The 13,922-nt window shown below is 38.6% G+C and overlaps 1 long non-coding RNA gene across 1 annotated transcript; it reads right to left on the bottom strand.

The window, feature by feature from the left end:
* Nucleotides 1–8,927: 8,927 nt before the first annotated feature.
* Nucleotides 8,928–13,546, bottom strand: LOC131572974 (uncharacterized). The gene is made up of 5 exons (XR_009276099.1): nucleotides 13,435–13,546; nucleotides 12,301–12,500; nucleotides 12,002–12,148; nucleotides 11,572–11,621; nucleotides 8,928–9,126 (listed from the first exon to the last, which is right to left on the bottom strand). It is a non-coding gene; the product is annotated as an uncharacterized LOC131572974 (long non-coding RNA).
* Between the last annotated feature and the right edge of the window lie 376 nt (nucleotides 13,547–13,922).

Raw genomic sequence — 13,922 nt, 5'->3', positions numbered from 1 at the left:
CAACAGAATATTCAGCTGTTGGTAAATAGGCTGTGTCCTCAGGCTTGGGAGCTGTAAACTTTCATTTTATGCAAGCTCATCAACTCTGTTAAGGGTTTGGTGACTGGAGGGTTAGAAGCTGCCTTTCTAAAGAGTCGATTGTTGGTAGAAAGTGTCAGAACACAATCACAGCAAAGATTCTTCCAAAACCAGCTGAGAACAGGTACCTTATCCTTTAAACACAAGCTGAAGGCTGAGAGTCTGAACTACAACGGCCTCTTGCATATCTGTCAAAGCCAGCATTTTTTTATTTCTGTACAGAACTGAAATCAGTCTTTTGACTGTACAAGCAGTTTTCAGGGTGGCTCAGGTGTGCACCAGCATTTCTCAGATTTTCCAATAGATAACTCAGGGTTTTGTTGGGAGTTTGGGGAGTTATTCTTTGGTTTTAATGTCTATGCAAATAGTCAAATAAAAAGCAATTATGTCTGGACCATGGCTCACAAGAATTGGTGTTCACACAATCTTCTACCCCAACTGAGGGCTACAAGGAAACTGTCATTTGGTAGAAAATGGCAAGGAACACATTTGGTACATGCACAGTACATATACTTGCTTACGCTTGCAGCCTACAAGTTTCTGGGCTATTTATTGTCCTACATGTTTTCAGTGTTTATACAGATGACTATTTTCAGTCATGTAAAATTCCTGACCTCAAAATCAGTTGGTCACAAGTTCCTTTGGTTCACGATGTGCTGCACTAGAAAAGTATCCCATTTTTTCAAGATGTTGTTTTAAAATATCCTATTTATGAAAGGTATCAGCCTCTGGTTGGTTTTCTTTTCTGTAGCTCTTTAAATGTACACTTTTGATTGTCATTGTGTGCTGTTCCATATACTCTCAGTAAGCAACTTTCAAATTTACCCATATCTTTTCCTCAAGCTCTGTCCTTTCAAACTGAGCTCTGTGAAACTCAGTTGAACACAGTTTGTTAAAAGGATATGGTTTAGTTTACATGCTGATATTTGGTCAAAGGTTGGACTTAATGATCTTGAAGGTCATTTAAAAACCTCAATGACTCTATGAAAGGTCAAAATTTGGAAGATTTTTGAAGTGCAGATTTGGGCAAAAATATATTTCCAGCTGAAGGCCGGGGTATTTAGCAGCACATATGGACAGCTGCTGGGTAATGGGGGCTACACAGACCTTGCCAGACAGTGCTAAAGCTGGCAGCTGCCAGTCCCTTCCTGCCTGCCACTGGCATAAATAGGGTACATACACAGCACCCACAGGAGAACTAAGATATCAAGAACAGCTAAAAGGCTTTTCAGACTTCTCAAATTATGAAGATCTGTGTTTGTTACTGATCTTACTATTTACACAGAATATATTTTAAAATAGAATATAACTAAGTATTAAAATTATAGCATATATCTTGCCTTCAAAGAGTTTGACAGTTTATACTGAACTCTCAGTGTTTTGTTACTGACTTTTTATTTCCCTCTCTGCTTTAGTAGCAGAAATAAATATGTTTAACCTGGAAAAATATTTTGGCTGGTTTTAAATCATTGTTAGCAAATTCAGAATAATCAGTTACTTGGGCACTAATCTTAGACATGGTAATTCTGTATAATTTCATACTCAGCCCAAAATTGTCTGCTGTGTAACACTCTCCAGTTACTAAAAAAGGAAATACTGATATCTCTCGATGGTGAAAAGACATTGGACTTTTGTGATGAAAAACTTCATAGAAGAGTCAAATATTACTAATAATATTTAGTAAATTAGTAAATTTATTGGGAACCAGTTAGGTGGTGATAACCAAATTATTAATGAGCAGTGTAAGACATTAAGTCTATTGTCCCATTAAAAACATCTCCCACAACTTTACAGAATCTTCGTCTTCTGTCTCTCCAAGACCACTCAAGATCCCCACCACACAGGATGTGCTGTAGTCACTTCAGAACTCCACGGGAGCTTAAGTTGCTTATCTTTCCAGTAGCACAAACATGAATCTTTCACCTCTACCCAGTCATCAGTTTTGTTAGAAGCCCAAGAAATGTAACCGCCTTTGAGATACCTACACCTGTTTCTGCTTAGAGGTTTACTGCTCCATGAGTTCAAAAGGTGTGCAGTGGGGAGCAGAGGGAAAAGACACTTCTGCTTCCCTAAAGGACCTAGGCAAAACCCACAGGGTAGTTTTAGTCTATGCTTGAACTAATCACCAATGGTTCCTGTACCATTCCCTTCTCACTATTGGGAAAAATAACAAAATAACAAAAATAATCCTTCACTCATGGTACTGAGAAGGTTGGCTGGAGCACCAGTACTTCCTCCTGCATGTATTAGAGTGTGTTTGCTCAGCTGCTTTAGAACCTGGCTAACTCTGTGGTGCTGTCTCTAACAAAGAGCTGGTGACTTGGGGCCGGTTCCTGTGCTACAGAGAGCCTCTTTCAAGTGAGTGCAATTACTTGCATGAGTAATGAGCGTGTGTACTAATAAAGGTTGCATGGCTAGCATTATACCAAATCCAAGAGCTCCAAGCCATGACTTCATTCTAGTATTACAGAATCTGAACGTTGTAAAATTTGCACAGCTCTCCCTAAGAAACTCCAGTTAAGGACAGAATAACAGAATTATCTCTATTATCAACAAAAATTATTGTTCCTGTCACTGATTCCTTTTCCGCCCACCTCAGTACTGAATCCCTGTGTAGCACATGCCATGTAGCTTTGCTGGTGTAGCCGGAGAGACAGGAACTAGAGAAAGCCCAGCAGCATGCAAGGGAACTTAAGTCATAAATATGTATAAGTTTGTATAAAAAATAAACCTCATATTAATATAACCAAAATCTGAGAAGGAGAAGATCTGCTGCTGAGTCGTGCAGAGTACACTTTGACAAATACCTTAGCTAAAAAATTGTTCTGCATAAAGTTGAAAGCCTGTCACAGAAGAAACCTTTTCAAATTCCACCATCAAAGGCTGTGGTGATACCCTGGCCATTCTGTCCAGAGATGTTAGGAGTTGTTGGCAATTCTCCTAGGTACTTTTCAGTAAATGGCACAGAAAATGGGTCAAAAGGAACAAGAAAGAGGCTTTGTGGAATTTCACTGCAGAGTAAAATTAAAATATTTTTAATAACAGATTCTTTGGGGTTACTTATCTGTTCACCTTGGCATGTGTTAATATACATATGTAGCATCTCTTTTCCTCCTTAGACATAAACTTATTCATCCCATCAGTCTAGGCATGTTTGAGACTATTTCAAAGATTTTTAAGTGAAATGGTTTAAATGCCAAATTAAAGAATTAGGGGAAATAATCATCATTTGCATGTCAGGATTAATGGTTATTAAAATTAACCTTAGTAGGACTTTCCTAAATACAGCAGAAACATTAGATGAATTTTCAGTGTATGGAGATTAAAAATTTGAAGATTTCATCATAATAGTTAGGGGCATCATTTTGGTCACCTTCTGCATAACTGCAAAAAATGCTAAAGGTCTGACATGGGTTGGGTTTTTTTTCAAACACGAATCTAACCAAGCACAATAACAAGTTTTTGCTTGGGTTATTTTGTTTGGTTGGTTGTTTTTTTTAAAAAATAGGAAAGTCCATCCAGCGCTGCTTCAAACACTGTCCTCTCTCTCTGAACATTAATGCACTATTTGTTCATGGCCTTGTATATAAGTAGATGCAATAAATGTTTGCTTTATTGAAAGTCACTGTGTACATGTGTTGCATCAGCAATTCAGTTAAACATTTTTAAATGGTCAGAATACAGGCTGCTATACAAAGAGGCTGAATTTTAACTATGAAAGGAGATTAACAGGCTTTCTTAAAACAGTAAACAAATAGACCCATAGCATTACACTAATCACATAATGCTTAATGGTATCTGTTATTATAAAGTCAACCTCTCAAAGTCATCCAGATTTAATGTTAGAAGTCTACTGCATCCAGGAACCAAAATGCTGTTTTTAAGGTGTACAACTAAACACACACTGCTAAATGCTGGCTGGCCAGCCCTTGATTTTCTTGCAGTACTAGCCAAACCTGTCTATGTAGAAATTGTAGTAATGATTTAGACATGAGGAAGGATCTTGGTTATAAACAAAGGAGGATTAAAAATCTTTCTCAGCTAAGCTTTTTCTGGTTTGTTTTTTTGGTTTGTTGGTTTGTTGGTTGGTTTTGGTTTTTTGTTTGTTTGTGTGGTTTTGGGGGGGCTTCTGGCTTTGGGGGTTTTTTTTTGTTTTGGTTTTGGTTTTTGTTTTGTTGCTTTTAGTTTTGTTTTTGGTTTATTTTTTTTTAGCTAAAATGTTCTCACTAAAAAAAAAAAGAGTAGGACCTTTCACTCATCTTCTTCTGGTATAGAGCAGGTACAATTTGCAATTTCATAAAATACTGAAGCAAAAAAAAACTCCAAGCCATCTAATTTATTAATGGAAAATAAAATGCATATACCAAAGCCTAGAGCGAAGAGGCACTGGGTACCAGTGAAGGAAAAAGTAACAAATGCATTTCCTGTGGCATGATGAGATGCCACATGGTTACACAGTTAGCAAGGATCAACCCTTCAACAGCTGAGGCTCCTTTCCATTAATGCCAGCTAGATGCATTACTGGGTCAACTAACAATACAGATTTAATCTGGAACAAATACACATGCACCACTGAATTTCTGTACTGTCTGAGCTAAGAAGAGTGTGAGTTATAGTGTTAAAGCAGTTTTATACTTTCTGTCGATTGCAGGCAAAAAGCTTCCACATCAAATCCATTACAAAGCTGTCCAGAAGACAGTTACTGCTTTAAAACAATGTCAATACACTTTGTTAGGTAGCATGGATTTGCACAACACCTGGAATTTTGCTACTTGTTCTGATAATTTTTCTGATCTACAGTTAAGTACTCTAAAGTCCGATTTGCCAAGCCATGTAACCCCGCCTGGCTTCAACAATTCTCTTTTCTTAGATGATTGTTAGCTGTAATGATGAGAGCAATTCCAGTGATGTATCTGCTCCAAAAATAAATATTCACTCCTTACTTGCAGCTTGGCATTGAAATGGCTCCCCCAAAACTGGATATATATTGTAGAAGGTTTTAGCCACCTCTGCCTGAGAAAGTTTTAAAACCAAAGAAGCAAGAAAAGCATCATATAAGGATTTTTTTAAGAGTTAAGATTACAAAACCAAATAAAGTCATCCAACCTAAAAAATGTCTCAGTGGTGGTTTAACTACCCAGCTAGAATATGTGTTTAATGCACCAAAACTTCTTGATGAGTTTTCCAGGTGATCTGAATGATCAAGAAATGGAAAATCAAGTGTTTTATTAATATTAGATATTTCTGATCAAATAGAGAGATTTCTCATAAGGAATAATAAAGCCTTTTTTTGGTAGGCAATTGGACAATACTGATTTTTATGAAAATTTTAAAGTTTTGAGCTTGTGTAATGTATTCCCAGATTCTGGCAGTATAGTTGCAAAAATATATGGGTAAAAATGTCATTTGTCTTTAGGAAGGAGGTGAGGGTCATCTACTGCTACATCATTTCTCAGCTGCCCAGCAATGTTATGTCCCAAATAATTGGTATAGAACATCCATTTTGTGGCCTGGGTCAAGGCAGAAAAAAAAATGAGGAGGCATTCAGTGTTTCAAGACATTCAAAGAAATGTCCCAATATTGAACCCTGGACTCTTGGCTCTCTTGCACACAGTGGGACCTGACCTCAGTATGGCTTTGAAATCAATATTCCAGTCTACACTAAGGAAAGAGAAAACCCACTACACATGGATCATGACTGGTCAGGGCTTTTTTGGTCATCCTGACTTTTGATTCCCGTTAAGGACTGGTGTTCCTGTTAGGTGGAAACACAGCTTGGGGCTCTGTTGACATGCAAAGGTGGATAGCATGTGGATGTTCCTGTCAGACAGGAGTATAAGACTATAACCATAGACATGGTTGACTGTGGAAACCAGTGGGAATTCTCCAGATGAACAATGCAATGGCCTGGCTCTGAAGTTTCACAAGCAGACCTGAGACTTAGAAATACATGGGGAAAAGAAGGGAAAAAATGCATTGAGGGTCACAATCTTATACTTTAAATATAGGGATGCTAGATATGGAGTTATCTCAGTCTCACTGGGGCTTTGCAAGGAAGAGCCATAAAAGAGAAACGGGTTTTATGAAGTAAGTGGTGGGCAATTAGTAGCCATTTACTGAAGTGTTCCAAGAAGCTTATTTTTTAAAGGTTCCTTTGATGTTTAAGTACTATTTTTGTAAATAAGAAACAGCAGATAATAAAAGGTTCTCTCAGATCCAAACAAAAACTGATGCTCAATGAGGTTACTAAACTGAAATGCATTTTAAGAGTATTAGAGAGACTTCAAACTGAAGTCCCAGTCAGAAGTTCAAATTGCTGTTTCTTATTAAAGATGTTGGTTTCCTGATGCCTACTACTCACAAAGAACAAGTGCTAGCTATTATAACTATCTCTGCATCTCTGCAAAAACTGTTACAGATGATTATAGCAAGTCTGTCCACTTTCAGCTGTCAAGGCCAAAGGTATTTCCTACAATGACAAAACTATGTAAAGGCTAGAATTTTATACAGTTACTATTTGCTTCTCACTGATCTTTTAGGACCCTTTAGACCCCATCCAGAGCATAGCTGGGATTTCAGCTCAACAAGTGCTCCTCTGCACCTGTAGGGTCATCACACAAAACATGAACCCCCACCAACAGCCTGTGATGGCTGGGGACGTCTCTGGAGCTTCTCAGCTTTTCTCCAGAGCTACACCCCAGCAAGGCTCACTCTGAATCTCTGCTCTCACTGAATCCTCTCTTGAAGATGCCAAATGCAGTTTTGCTAGGGTCTTTAGCATGCCCTTCTTCTCTAATGTCTTCTTGTCCTTTGTGATACCACTGGGAACATCTGCTTCCTCCACAATGATTTCTGTAATTCTCTGAGAGCTGAGCTGATACAGGGACAGATCCCAAGGGCTGTTCCCCCATGGCAGCATGCTTCCATCAAGTGACCACATTCACCAAAGCAATGCACATGGGGGACAAGATTCTGTCTCAAAATAAATCCCATTTCCTTTCCATATATAAAAGGATATGTTTAAGACCTACAGCTGATGGAAATACTTTTCCCAACAATGACAGCTCAAGAAACAAAAAGCTACTCATCTGGTGCTAGGCAAAGATGCTGAAAGAAAACTATTATCATACATTATTTTACATCACCTTTTCTCCCAGCCACAGTCAAATATGATGAAGTCTTGTAATGCATGTGTTTTTAGTATCATTACACCATCCGTCAACAGTTGGGTGCATTTTTATTCCTCTTACCTCTGCCTCCTAAATGTCTGGTCACAGCAGAGGGTGGTTCCATTTTCCAGAAGGTAAGGAAGGCTGTGGTAGGAGAGCAGAGGACGTGCTGACCAGAAATATGACATGTAGTGTCATGGAGTGGTATGTGGGGAAGCTCTCTGTTCAGATTGAATGAGAAAGGTTATTATGGGAAAATAACATAAAAAAATTGATAACAACAAACATGCTTCAATCACTCACTACCAGAAATGTCCCTACATATCTTATTCCTCCTCATTCTCCATGGAGGCCCTGTAGCTTCTTTTGCTTTTTGTGGAACAAGTGACTAAATCAATTAAATAAGTTGGATGTGATAATAGAATACATATTCATATTATATTCATTCATATATGAGACATATTATATATGAGACTCATATAATACAACCCATACAAACATAAAAAGATTGAATTAAGAGGGTACAGACTGTCTTAACTATGGCATCCTGCACCAGTTGAAAACATTCCCATTTTGCATTAATAATAATCTTTCACACTAGTATTTTTATGCAGTTAATACATAAGTGTGTCAATCAGTATATCTGTCTATATTTGAAATAGCTACAGATACATTTTTTCCCATGTCACATTGAAAACATTTTACTTATTCACTTTTCTCTGCATCCTCCAGACTAGAAGCTGTTTTGCCCTATCCTCCGCTCCAAGTCAGTTGCCTACCACAAATCCCTCTCTTTGTTGAATTTTGGTGTAAAATTCAGGCCAAATCCATCTGCAAAACAGTGATTTCTAGAATAATAGAAAACTAAGAAATCTACCATTTTTCCAAATTATAGCTATACTAGGAAGATAGGAGGAATAAGATGCAGAGGGCTCCTACAATTATCTGAAAATCTACTAAAGTCTTTCTGGGCTTGCCACAGCACACAGACTGTGAGTCACAACTCCCAAGGCTTCCACTTAACAACTAAAAGAGAGAAATGATCAATAACATTTTTCTCAGTGAGTGATTAAGACTGCTTTTAACAATGCAGTCATGCATGCTATGTACTAAAAGGGATGATTCATTAGTTACTTGGAAGAGGAGCATCTTCTTTTCTCAGTTCAGAAGCCAGAGGAATGAGCCAGTGCCCCATGAACAGGGCTGACTAGCATGTAGAAAGAGAGGAAATACTGGCTGCTTTTGTCCCTGTCTCCACATCTGCAGAGCTCTTCTCACTAAAGCAAGAAAGAAATAGGGAAATTTTGTATTCAGAAGTGGCATTGTTTTAGTCATGCTTTGCATAGGTCTGACACCAGAGCTGCTGGCAGCTACTGGCAGCTCCCTTCACTGCCCTGCAGTTGCAGGTGCCTGCCCCCAGCCCAAAGCATGATCTTCATGGCCCCACTGAGCATTCCAAACAGCCATACCAACTGCTCTGAACACCACTTTCTGACATTGCTTTGACACATACATGAGAAATTTGTTCCTCCTGATTTTTGTGGTGATTGCCTCTGCAGAAATAAAAAATAACAGTTTCATGTAGTACTGGCAAAGAGGACAATGACAAGAACGGATTCTATTTTTTTTATTGAATCCTATTGTCACTGAAATTAATTTTAAACCAAGTCCTCCCTTTCCATCATAAATTTGCTAATGCTAATCTTCCTTTGAAGATGAGGTCACGCATATAGTAATGAATACGTCACTCCCAAGCCTTGTTAGGTTTGGGTAGCTCCACATTGCAAGGCACTCTTTGCAACACTCTGGTGGTACAATAGAGTAGCATGATGGCACAACCCTCTGAAAGGTAATGCTGGGTTGTCTTATAGTCTTCTTCCTGTGAGGAGAAATGATGTTGCCAAAGCCTGCATACAAAACATTTACAACAAGCCGAAATTGATGTTGTTGTATTTGAATCACAACAGGTGTTTAATTTATAGGCAAGTACAAAGTTTTGTTGTTTTTGTTTGTTTGGGTTTTTTTTCTGATGAGACTGATCAAAATTATCACATAAAAGACCCACATTTCTTTACCCTTTCCTTGGAGTCTGAATAACAGGTACAAGCATAACTTGTGTGCTTCTTACTGCAGACTTGTAATAATCATCTGTACATACTGTACTCAGAAAACTAGCAGCAATTCCAAATTGGTGTGTGTGACAGACCTCTGGCACCAGCTTAGAGATTATCAGTATCTGCAATGCTAGTATACAGACAATGCCCTTGCACCCAAACAACAATCACACGTTTCCTAAATACACTTGTATCCTGGGTTTTACCAATTCAATTGAAACTCTGCTTCACTCATCCCTGGGCTAAGCCTTTGCCTAAATGTTTTTCTCTCTGGTTTTGCTTAGCCTTTCTTTTGACCTAATCCTGCCTACCCCTTTTTGCCTTTCACCACTTTTGTCCTGTCATAGGTTGCCTCCTTGGCAGCCAGCACCAGCTACTTAAGCAAAATCATTCATCTCCCTTACTCATGCCTCTGTTTTCTTCAAGAGGTCAGGGTGGGATGAAAGGAGATGCAGCCTCCACATGCCAGGGCAACCCTGACCCACATTAAGAGGTCAGCAGATCTAAGGGGTGGAGAGAAAATCCCTGTCAGTACTTCTCTTCCCAAATACACTTGAGCAATATCTTGTCCTGAACAGGGCCTACCCTCAACTCTCCTGTAAGCATTAGTATTTGTTACCGTCCTTTTGTTATCTGAATCCCTTTTTATTTCACCTTGTCAAATGCAGAGTACACTTCCCAGAGTATTGGGAGTAGAAAAAGGGTCTCTCTAAGTGCCTGTCTAACTCAGTTCCTGATAAGAAGACCTCAGGGATTTTGGTTATATTATTCATTATGTAAGAGTGCTTAAAGTCTTGGCCACATAAATTTCATGCAACTCAATTCCAAGCAAACAACTTTAAGGAAATATATTACTACTAAAATAAGAAGTGCTTTGGGGAAGAAAAAAAAAAGAAAAAAGGGGGGTGGGTAGTTTGGGTTTGTTTTTTTTCAATTCAAAAAGATGGTATTTTAGTCTAAACCAAGGATCATTTCTTGGTTTTGAAGGTCAAAAAAATGTTTCTAGAAAATGAAACAACTCACTTGAAACATAGACAGGGTTCTTTTCATTAAGCAGCAGAATACACTGACTGAAAGAAGGATATTCTATTAAAAAAATCTCATCTTCAGTCAAAAAGTTTAAATCTCCTGAATCTCCTGAATAAATGCCCAGCACATATTGGATGCCAAATGGAATCATCTTCATTATATATATAGAGATATATATGAACATAACCACTGAAAAGCAATGTATTCCATATAAAAACAGAGCATTATCAATTCCATATGTGAGGCATTATGTAACTTAAATTATTTTTTCTTTCACCATTATGCTTCAGCTTTCACCAGGAACTTCAAAGACAAATAAAACATTAGTCATTTTACTGGTGATATATAATACTCCCATTTGTCATCTCTGGCAAGGTTCTGCTTTTAAACTTAAGTTAAAGCAATTAATTTGTGTCCTAAGAGACATAAGAACCTAAACTTCATTGCAGCAGATCTCTGATTATGCTGAACATACAGCAAGGTCAGAGTTTGGGAAGGAAAACTGAGTGCAGTGCTGAATGACTGCTATGATTATTTTTTTCTGTAACTCCTGAAATCTTGTATACTGCTCTTCTGACACTTCCTTGGAAATAGCTGCATCATTTTAGCTAAAACATTTCCTGCCTTCTCCCCTCAGCTACCCACAAGAAACACTCAGAGGCCTTTATTAACATTGAAAACATCTGAACAACATATTCACATTTCTGAAAGTATGGTAGAATTGAAAACAGTATAATTTAGTGGAAAAAGCTGGGCCGTTTTTTCCTACCAGCTCTTACCCATGCCCTGCATAATGGATATGTTGCTATTTTTTTTTTAATCTGTAACTCACTGCCTTTTCATGCCACCACTCTCTATAATGGTTAATATATAACTCACCAATGTGTCAGTTTTTCCCTAAAGTGTTACTTCAGGCAGTGCAGGGGAATTCCCTTTGATAGCTGTGCCAGAGCAAAGGTACACTGGCAGCTGCAGTTATACAAAAGGGGGACTTCAGCTGCAAGGACAGCTTGGGAAGGTCTGTCTCCCTTCCCTGCCTTGCCTCTGGCTGCTTCTTCACACTCATGCTTCTCTGCTACTGTTTCTGGGTTTGTGCTCTAAATCGGGTCACTGAGCTGATCCAAATTACAAATAGGCTTTTTATTTACAGAGTTGTTCTTAATACAGGTTGCTTTTCTTACCAGAACGATGCCAGAAATTGCAGTGCTGGTGCAACTGAGGAGCCAGAGTCCTGGAACAGAGAGGAGAGAAAAGCAGTTGGGATAGAGGGCATTGGGGAGGAAGCCCGAGATCATGGAACTGCTGGCTCAGATGGTGTCTCTTCCATTAATAAGGGTAGGATGCAGTCAGGAGGTTGCTGTCATAAACCATTAACAAACAGCAAGTTCACACAAAAGGATCATGCACTTGCTCTAAAGAAAAGACTAAACAGTAAAACAGCTCTCTATGTGACTTTTGCAGGAAAAGTAGTTTTATACGTAGATGTTAGAGAACATGTGTGGGCTATGTACACACACATACACATGCATACACACACAAATGTATATTCACACACATGTACACACACAAAAACCATCTCTAAATTTAAAAGAAAGACAAAACACATCTCACTTCAGCATTTTTGACAGTCTTCAAAAGCATGCAGCTCTGATCTCCTGGATAGCTGGTTTGTGAAAGCAACAACCAGGGAAGCCTATAGAGGGAGCAGGCCGCCTTCTTTTCCTTAGCAAGAGGAGTTTACAACCTTAAGTGATGACCCTGAGAGAAAGGAATGAGAAAGGTAGAGGAGGAAAATGTCATAGGGAGCAGAGCCCTACGCAAGGGCCAGAGCAGTTGCCCTGCAAACAAGGAGAGCAGCACCAGACCTGCCTCTCAGGGGATAGACAAGAGAGCTGCAGATTCACACCTACCGTCCTCCTCTTCATCCCTCTTCTTTGTGCTCACACTTGGTGCCATACAGGAAGTCGGGAATTTCTTAGTGTTTCCCCAGGTCTATCTGTCCCAGCATTTTAGCAGCTTATCTGCACATTGTAGGATGGGGATTTGTTTGCCCGGAAGATGAGCAGAATTTCATCTTCCAACACCTACAGCCAAAGTAATAGAGCAGTGCCTAGAAGAAAAGGAAAGATGCACTCAGAAAAGCCTGGCATTTCCTGTTGAACAAAAAAACTAAAGAAAGGCTAACCATGTCACAGACAACATAAGAGAAGCAGTATTAAGCAGAGCCTATTCAGAAGACAGAATATACAGAAATGTCATAGTTAGTTATTGTCACTAGAGGCTAAGTGACTGAACAGAACATCACATGTATTTGAATTCACATGTGCATACACAAAAATTTTTAAGTCTTTAAGCCATGTATACCTGTAGTGAAGGTCCAGAAAGCTGGTAGTTATTTGTATGGCTGTAAAGCCCAGAAGGCCCATCCTAGACAGATTTGTGTTTGCTGAGCATGACAGAAATCTGTACCAAAAGCCTCTGCATTGCTGTGTTTATTATAGTCCAATAAAACAGAGGATGAGATTTTTTCTTTTTCTAACAGATAGGGAGCTGTGTTATTAAACCAGCCCTGTTTCAGTCTTAGAGACCAAAGGAATAGCAGCTAAAAAACATCTGTTTGACCGAGCGGTATGCACATTCTTGAATTAAAAACAACAATCAGAAATAAAATACAGAGCACAATATGTGGCAAGCACACATGCATTATTTACCATGTTGCACCTGTGAGTTCTTCTCGCAGAAAGACTGGCCACCAGAGTGTGCATCAGATAACTTATATTTTGGTAAAAGTCTAAGGGTGAATATAAAGTATGCAATATTTATACATAAAAAATTATACTAAGAGCTTTTCCTCCCATGCACTTAGATCTAATAATACTTTAGTGTGTTTCTCCAGGGGAGCAAGAGCAGGTCTTAGCACTGCAGCATAAATTGTTAAGCACAAGCCATGCAGCAGTAAAACAGAAAAGGAGTACTCTATGCCCTTCAATTCCAAGACAATGCAGCAAGAGAAATAATAAAATAAAATAAAAGGATACTATTACTTTTCCTCATAATATGGTTCTTCATTTGACTTTTAATGCAGGTTTGTTGCTGCTTTCTTTTTTGCTTATTTTTTTTTCCATTGTTAGAGAAAGGCCATTTGAGGAATGTACTCTGCACAGTGATGTGATTCAGCAACTTTCTGGAAAACAAAAACACAACTCTCTTTTTGGTGCACTAATGAAACACAACTGGCACTAATTTTCATTGAATTGAGCCTAACTGAAAGCAGGCAATGTACCATGTTAGCTAAAGCACAGTGGTCTTGGATCACAATATTATTTTTCAAGGGTTTTTATACATTATGTGCTGAACAAAACCTGCTGCTAAATTAGGCCAATGATAACAAATATATTTTGTTATCAAACAGTACAAGCTGTTGTCTTAACAAGAATGGCTCAGCAAATACATTTGCCTTTTTATCCAAATTCTAGGTAGCTTCTGTCCATATCAACATGTAAGACCATTGTTTCTGAGTATTTCCCAAGGT

This window comes from Poecile atricapillus, chromosome Z (genome assembly GCF_030490865.1).
Source record: "Poecile atricapillus isolate bPoeAtr1 chromosome Z, bPoeAtr1.hap1, whole genome shotgun sequence".
Classification (NCBI taxonomy): Eukaryota; Metazoa; Chordata; class Aves; order Passeriformes; family Paridae; genus Poecile; species Poecile atricapillus.
Note: the sequence above shows the minus strand (reverse complement) of the source record. Positions and strands in the feature narration are given on the sequence as shown.